Genomic DNA, 8,192 nt, shown 5'->3' on the forward strand with positions numbered 1-8,192 from the left:
CCATATTAAGGAATGCTTCCTCCAAAATTGGAGCTTTCCTGTGGATGGCAATCACTTTTCCAGGTGGGTTCTGGGAGTGGGTGGGCACAGTGCCCAGGGAAGTCCCTGCTGTGCACCCATAAGAGCTTCCTTGTTCTTATGCAAGGGCATGTTGGGCCCAGGTGGAGCAACTCCAGGACAGTGTGTAGAGACAGGCTTATTATGGAAGGATCCCCAAGCACAGGGCTGGGGCCTGAGCTTGCATAGATGTGACACTGCCTGACTCAGTCCAGATGTTGTCCTGGTGGGCAGCAAATGGAAGCAGCCGGAAAGAAAAAGTGTGGTAATCAGGAGAATCTGTCCCATATTTCCAGGTGAGTGCCCAGATGAGTGCCAGGAACAATTTGCGTAGGACAGGTAGACAACCCACTTACAATCGAGTTCATTCCTCTTGACCCCAGTGTTACTCAGTCAACTAACACTTATTAAGCATGGCCTGCTGTGTGTCAGGCACTGTGCTAAGCACTGGGGATTCAAAGAAAGGCAAAACCAAGCAAACAAAAAGCCTCACAGTCCCTGGCTTCAAGGAACTCACAGTCTGATGAGGAGACAACTAGTTGCAAACAAGATATAACAGGATAAATGGGAGCTAAGCAGTAGAGAGAGTTGGCTAAGCCTTCAATATTTCTGCTTTTCCACATTTGTTTTTGAGGTTTATGCCTTAATACATGGTCAATTTTTGTGAAGGTCTTATGAACAGCTGAGAAATAGGTGTACTCCTTTCTATTCTCCTTCAATATTCTCCAGAGGTCTATCTTATTTAACATATCTAAAATTCTATTCATCTTCTTAACACTTTGTTTAATGGTTAGATTTGTCTAGCTCTGAGAGGGGGTAAATTGAGGTTCTCTATAAATTTATTTCTTCCTGTAATTCATTCAACTTTTACTTTAACACTATGTATACTATATTGTTTCATGTGTATATTTTCAGCATTGATATTCATTGTCTATGGTACTTTTTTTTTTAGTAAGACAGAATTTCCCTATTAATCTTTTTAAATTAGGTCTCTTTTTGCTTTTGCTCAGACAAAAAGTCTGAGGTCATGATTGCTACCCCTGCCTTTTTTACTTCAGCTGAAGTATAACAGATTTTGCTCCAACCCCTTCTCTATTTGTGTATCTTTCCGTTTCAAACATATTTCTTATAAATAACATATTGTTGGATCCCGATTTCTAATCCATTCTATTATACTCTTCTATTTTATGGGTGAGTTCATCCCATTTACATTCACAGTTATGATAGCCAAATGTGTATTTTGCTCCATCCTATTCTTTTACACTTTCCTTTTATTTTTTACTCTGTCCTCTCTTCAAGAGTCTTTTGCTTCTGACCATTGCCTCCCTTAATCTACCCTCTCTGTTATTCTTCCCTTCCCCTTACCTTTCTCTTAACCCCTTTTTCCTCTTATATCTCTTTGGGTTAAGATGAATTTCTGTTCCTGATTGTGTGTGTATGTGTATTCTTCCCTTCTTCAACCAGCTCAGATGAGAATAAGGTTCAAATGTTGCCTGTTCCCCTCCTCTCTCTCCCCTCCATTGTATAAACTCTTCCTTGTGGACCCCATTTATATGAGATAGTTTTCCCCACTTTTCCCTCCTCCCCACTTCCAGTGCATTTTTCTTCCCCACCCTTCCATTCTTTTGAGATCATCACAACATAATAGAATTACAGCCAAACTGCAATCTAATTAGAGTCCTTCCAAGATCCCTGGTGATCATAAAATTTTGAAGGGGTTACATGTATCATCTTGCCACACAAGGGATGTAGATAATTTACTCTTGTTTAGTGCCTTATGATTTTTCACCCATCTTTACCTTATTATGCTTATTTTGAGTTCTGTGTTTGAATGTCAGATTTTCTATTCTGCTCTGGTATTTTCATCAGGAATGGTAGAAAGTTCTCTATTTCATTAAGTGTACATTATCCCCTATAGAATTATGCTCAGTTTTGTTGGGTAGTTTATTCTTGGCTCTAGTCCTTGATCTTTTGCATTCCAGAATATCATATCCTAAGTCCTGTATTCCTTTAATGTGGAAACTGCTAAGTCTCATGTGTCCTGATAATATTTGAATTATTTCTCTCTGACTGCTTGCAGGATTTTCTCCTTGATCTGGGAGCTTTGGATTTGGCTACAGTTCCTGGGAGTTTTAATTTTGGGGTTTCTTTCAGGAAGTGATTGGTGGATTCTTTCAAGTTCAACTTTGTCCTCTGATTCCAAGATATTTGAGCATTTTTCCTTTATAATTTCTTAAAATATTATGTCAAACACCTTTATTTTGTTCTTGGATTTTAAGTAGTCCAGTGATTATTAAATTATCTCTCCTCAATCTATTTCTAGGTCATTGTGTTTCCTTTGAGATATTTCACATTTTCTCTTATTTTTTTCAATCTTTTGAATTAGTTTTATTTTTTCTTGTTGTCTCAGTTATCAACTGCTATTTGCTCAGTTCTAATTTTAAAGTTTTCAGCATTTTTGTCTCTTTTAACTATTAATTCTTTTTTCCACATCTTTCTTGCACTGCTCTTATTTCTTTTTTCAATTTTTCCTCTTCCACTCTTATTTGGTTTTTAAAATATTTTTTTGCCCATTTTTATCTCTTTCTCTAGCTTGTCTAGGAATTCTTATTCAGCTTGTGTCTAATCTGCACTTTTTCTTTGAGTTTTGCTTAAAGATGTTTCCAAGTCATCGTCTCCTGTCTTTCTGTCTTGAGCTTCTCTGTTACCACAGAAGCTCTTTACAATCAGGTTCATTTTTTGTTGGCTCATTCTTCCAGTCTATTTCTTGACTATGAACTTTATGTTGGTGTTGGGCTCTGGTCACCTCTAGGCTTTCTCAACTCAGTTTGGGGTTCTGCAAGTTTTCAGTGCTTCCAAAGTGGTGTGACCTGTTCACTGCTGTCCTTGTCTTAGCTGTGCAAGTTCTTGACCTAGGTTTGGGGCTGCTGGCTGGTGCATGGTTGAGTTTCTGTAGTTAGCCCACTGGGAGATTCTGCAGGTTCAGAGGGGCTGAGCTTCTTGACTCTCCTTGTGTCTGGGTCTCCTGCCCCAGTTGTCTTTGTGCAGGCTTACATGTAGGACTAAAGGTTAGCACTGAGCACCCCACTGTGCTCTGGGGCTCAGGCCCCACAGCTCTGTTTGCAGAATGTGTTCCTTGGTCACTGCTCAGCGAGGGCCTCACTCACTCACTCGCTCATGACTGCTCCTCTCTGCCCTATGTCTGTGGCCCAGAGGTGCCAGCTGGACCCTGTTCCTACTCCCAGGAGTCACCTGGGAATCTCTTTCTGCTTAGGGGTTCAGTCCCAGTCCCTTTATCATCCTTGGGCAATGAAATGCTTCCCACTATCATGGCTGCCATTATGCTGGGCTCCTGGCTAGCCCCCACCCCAGTGTCCTTAGATCTCTGTCTTCTTAAGCTTCCCTGGGCTGGAAAAATAACTCATAGGGACTTTTTATTGGCGTTCCTGATCAGAATGTGGCCTGGCACATTTTCTAGATGGTTATGGAGGAGGTGAGCTGAGCTCAGCAAAAATGCTGACCCTACCTCTGCTACCTTGGCTCTGCCCTTGTGCTATACAAATACTAAGGTGTGGGGTGGGGGGACCTTCTGCATGATTGGCCTCCTTTGCATCTCTTGGGGAGGTCTCTGATCCAGCCTTCTGCCTGAGTTCCTTTAGCTTCTTTTTCATTTCTGCCTTCATAACCCTGGTCATCGCAGTTCAGTCCCTCATCACTCTCTCCTGGGTCACTGCAGACTCCGGAGCAGCCTCTCTTCCTCCAGTCTGTCCTTCACTCTGCTCCCAGAGGAACTTTCCTTAAGCACAGAGCAGACCATGTGACTTCCCTCCTCGGCCAACTCCAGGGGCCCCTCCTTGCCTCCAGGGTAAGATAGCCCCACCCTGTCTTTCCAACCTTAGCCTCATTGGGCTTCACTTCTCCTTCCACACTCTGTGACCCTGCCAAAATGGCTGCCCCCATGGTGAGAATTCATTCTGTACTCCCTTTCCACTTCCAGTTGTGCACTGCCTCCCCCCAACCTGGTGCCCTTTCTTCTAATCAACCTGTCAATCCACAGGTATTTATTATGCACATACTATGTGCCAGTCCCTGGCCTAGGGGATTATAGGTACAAAAATGCAACAATTCCCATTTGCAGTGAACTTATGTTTTAATGGGGAAGACCAAAAATGCATACAAAAAAGTAAACAGCATAAAGGTAAAATTAATAAATACACACACAGTAGTTAAATACCTGGTGGTTTGGAATGTTCTTGTCTCCTCCATTAGGATGGAAGTTCCTGGTGGGTAAGACAGGTTTCATTCTTTGTCCTTGTGTTCCCAGCACCCACCCCTGTGCCTGGCACACAGTGGGTACTTAATAAATGCTCTAGTCTCTAGTGCCTAGTGTTACTTGTTCCTCCTCCTAAGGGACTTTTCATCTTTGTGTGTTTTCTTTCTTGTTCCCAAGGCTGAACAGGGTGTCCTGTCAAGGGCTCATGCTCTGGAAAGGGGGCAGGAAACTTTGGCTTCTGAATACTCTACCCATTGGCAGAAGGAGGCCACCAGGCTTCAGTACCTGGAGCTATGGCAAGGGGCCAGTGGTAGTGGAGGTGGGAAAGGCCTGAGCCATGAGGACACTGTCCTGCAGGGCCTGATGAGCTGATGGGAAGCCATCCTGGAGGAGGACTTCTGAAGGGATACCCCTGCCCACACCCAGATGAGGAGAAAGCAGCACCTGCCCCTCCTGCTCTTCTGATAAGACCAGGTCACCAGGACCAGCCAGCATGGGGCATGGAGGTCTTGAGGTAAGATAGTACTATGGGCTTGCCAGAACCAGGAAAGTTCCCTGGGTCTTGTTGTACCCCTGTCTCCTTTTCTGTGCTCCCAGGAAGATCTCACCACCCTTAGGGCAGAACATTTGCAAGATTTGGATAATCTTCTGAAGATTACTCAGGTATCCCAGGTAATACAAAAACTGGAATGCCTCTGGAGTCAGAGATAGTGGGGGTGGACATCTTGGAGGGAAGTCACTTTGGGCTGAATCAGCATCCTTGAAAGGTTGATGCTACTCTCGTGGGGGCCTGGTACTTCCCTACTGAGTTCTGGCCAGATTCCATACTTGTCTGGGAGCACCTCGGATTTACAAAGACTCCAATCTCGCTGAGAGATGGTCTCTTGCTAGCAGAGCTGCCTGAGGACCTTGGACCTCCTTGTCTAAAGTATGAGTATGGAGCTAACTGACCTAAAACAAACCTAGGCCTCCTCCTGCAGCTCTTCTCTGGAACCCCTCATATGTGTTGGCCACATACAGGCATGAAGACTAGGGAGGGATAAGACTGTCAATGAGAAGAATGTAACTAAGAGTTGGTTTGAAACTATCTTCAGGAGAATGAGAAGTGACCTTATCACTCTGAGAAAAGTGGTTCTATGCCTAATCCCAGCTGAGGTTGGGTCTTTCTCAAGACAAGAAATGCCTCCTCTTGGTGGGTTGGTAGGAGAAGAGCCCAGTCTCTGAAAGGTCTAGCCCAGACCCAAGGTCAAGATTTCTGGAACCCAGCAGTTTGCAGAGACTCAGATCCTCCTCAGCAAAGGGCCCACCCAGAGGAGACCATGAGTCCTCAAAGTGCAGCACTGATGTTTTCATCAGTCTCATTGTGTCCTCTTCTTTCTTACAGGAGATAGAGGGCTGGGTGCTCCAGCTGAAGTCTAAGTGGCAGAGGTAAGGCCCCAAACAGAGACCTGACTGGCAAAGAGAAGAGGAGGGAAGGAGGGCTAGAAAGCTAGACCAGAGAAGCCACCACTGACATTCTCTGGGTGGGTAGGGGTCAGTGGAGCCATAATTCTTGGGCTAGCATGTCCATAGGGAGTAAAGGTCAGCAAGGACTTCTACCCAGGTCTCTGCCTCTGTTCATTCCATTGGGTAGTGGTTTTATTCAGGTGAGCCTGTTCCATTTCCTGGCCTCTGCCTAACTCTATCCTACGTGACTATCCAGTGGTTGAGTTTGACCTTTCCTTTTGTCACTGACTAGTTTGGCCCAAGAAGCCCTCTGGGAAAACATGCTAAAAGAGATGGGCCAGCTGGCCAACCTGAGAGGAGCCGTGGCCTTGAGCTAGAGACAGGCTGTAGTGGCAGAACAAATATACCTTTGGTCATGGAAGATGTTGGTCCTGCACAGTGAGGTAAGTCTGTGTCCTTGGGTCCCCAGGTTAGGCCACACACATGCCTTGCTCCAAGTCAGGCTGCTGCTGTGGGGGCATCTGCACAGGGAGGTCCAACCCTCTAAGGTGTCCACTGGGAGCTTCCCAAAGATTGGGCCTAAAGGGTGGACTTTGTGACATGGATTGGACATCTGTAAAACAGGATAACAGCCCCCCAACTGGTCAAATGAGATCACGTTTGCAGACTTCAAAGCAGTGGATAAATGCCAGTCATTTGGCTTACAACCATCCCTTCCTGGGCACCAGGTAGGCATGTGCTGGCCCTGAGATCTTGGTGTCTCTCTAGACACCTCAGGGCCCCTGTCCACTCCCTCTTTCTTCCCTACCTCTGCTGTTTCTCTGGTGTTTGCTGAACTCTTTCCTCTGATGGGTTCTAGGCTGAGCCTCAGTTCTTGGTCTGGATCAGTCTGTTCCTTCTTTGAGACAAAGGTCCTCAGGTTGGGGACCTTCAGCTAGATGAGGTGCAGGCCCAGCTACTGGACCTGGGACACAGAATCCTCACTCATGGGGTAGAGGAGCATGTGAGTCTACCTGCAAGGCTGCTGCCAGCCTAAAGCTCACCCTTCTCAAGGAAGGAGTGACCGGGGTGACAGAGGCAGTGAGGCCTGCCCATTCCTGGTCTGGTCTGGCTGGGGTAGGGACTGGGAGGCAGGCTACAGGTTTGCCCTGAGAAGAGCCTCCTGGGTGGAAGGGGGAAGCCCAGGCTGAAGGAGTAGCACTCACACTGGGCCAGTCCTGTGAGCTGTGGGACCCACCAGTCCATGACTATCTTTTAGGAAGTGCACCAGATTGTGAAGTAGGACATGAAGTGCTACAGTGAAGACTGAGTCTGGCTGGTGGATTGTGCCATGGAGTTGTCAGGTAGGTGGCGTGTAGAAAGCCAGAGGGCTTGGGACATGATGGATTGGAAAATTGGGATGCCTGTTACAAGATATGGAAGTTAGAAGGGCTGATGTGAGGGGAGGAATGGAAGGATGTATCCATTTTACAGATGAAACATTGAAGCTGGTCTCCTGACTCCACAGTCAACCCTTCTGCTCCTCCCTCTCTTCTTAGAGAGGAGACAGGAAAGGACGATGATAGCAGCAAAAACAACCAAGATTTAGATGCTGCCTTAGGGTGCTGTTAGAAAGAATGTTGCCTCCATGGTCCAGATGTCCCATGGGGGAGCTGGGTGGAGATGGTGATCGCTATTCCCTATGTGATGAAATGCCCACATAAGGCGGATTTGGGAGAAAAGATGGAGCCAGAGGAGAAGGCGAAAAATGCAGGGAGGGGGGAATGCTTCAGGACCTAAATCCTGATAAAGATGAAGAAATTGAGGCACCCACGGTTAAGCAGATTGTCCCAAGTCATTCAGCAGCTTAGGGGAAGAGGCCGAGAAGGAAGCCAAGGGCTTGGAGGGGAAAGGATCTGTCTACTGAATTATTGAGGAAGCTGCTAGAAGGTGAGGGGATCGCGGGAGAAACCATCAAGGAAAAAAACATCATGGTGGTTTTTTTTTCTTCCCTTTACTCGCTCCAATGTATCCCTCCTCCTCCTCCTCTCTCCCCCCCCCCCCCCCCCCTCCCCCCCCCGCCCCCTTTGAGTTCATGTCCTAACAACATGATCTTTACTCTAACCTCCCATCTATCCATCCATCCATCTGTCCATCCATCTTTGCTTTTTCTTCTCTGCAGGAGCTAAATGAAGATTCACAGTCAGAGCGGGTGGCCCTTGAGCAGTTCACCTGTGATGAGGCTGGGGAGTCCATTCAAACCTTCCACTTTGAAGTATGGAGGGCTGGTCCAACAGCATTTGTCCAGTGACCCAGGCAGGCCAGTGGTCTCGAGGACCCGTTCAACAATCACAGGAATGCTGTGGCTTTGGAAGCAGCTACAGAGGAAGCCAAGACCCCATGGGTGACCCTGTGGGTCTGACAGGAATGTGAGGGA

The 8,192-nt window shown here is 46.5% G+C and overlaps 1 pseudogene; it reads left to right on the forward strand.

Annotated features, from left to right (window-relative positions):
* Nucleotides 1-272: 272 nt before the first annotated feature.
* LOC114047197 lies at nt 273-7,387 on the forward strand (annotated as a pseudogene).
* The last annotated feature ends 805 nt before the right edge of the window (nt 7,388-8,192 follow it).

Source organism: Vombatus ursinus, unplaced genomic scaffold (assembly GCF_900497805.2).
Source record: "Vombatus ursinus unplaced genomic scaffold, bare-nosed wombat genome assembly UNPS02014786.1, whole genome shotgun sequence".
NCBI classification, from domain to species: domain Eukaryota; kingdom Metazoa; phylum Chordata; class Mammalia; order Diprotodontia; family Vombatidae; genus Vombatus; species Vombatus ursinus.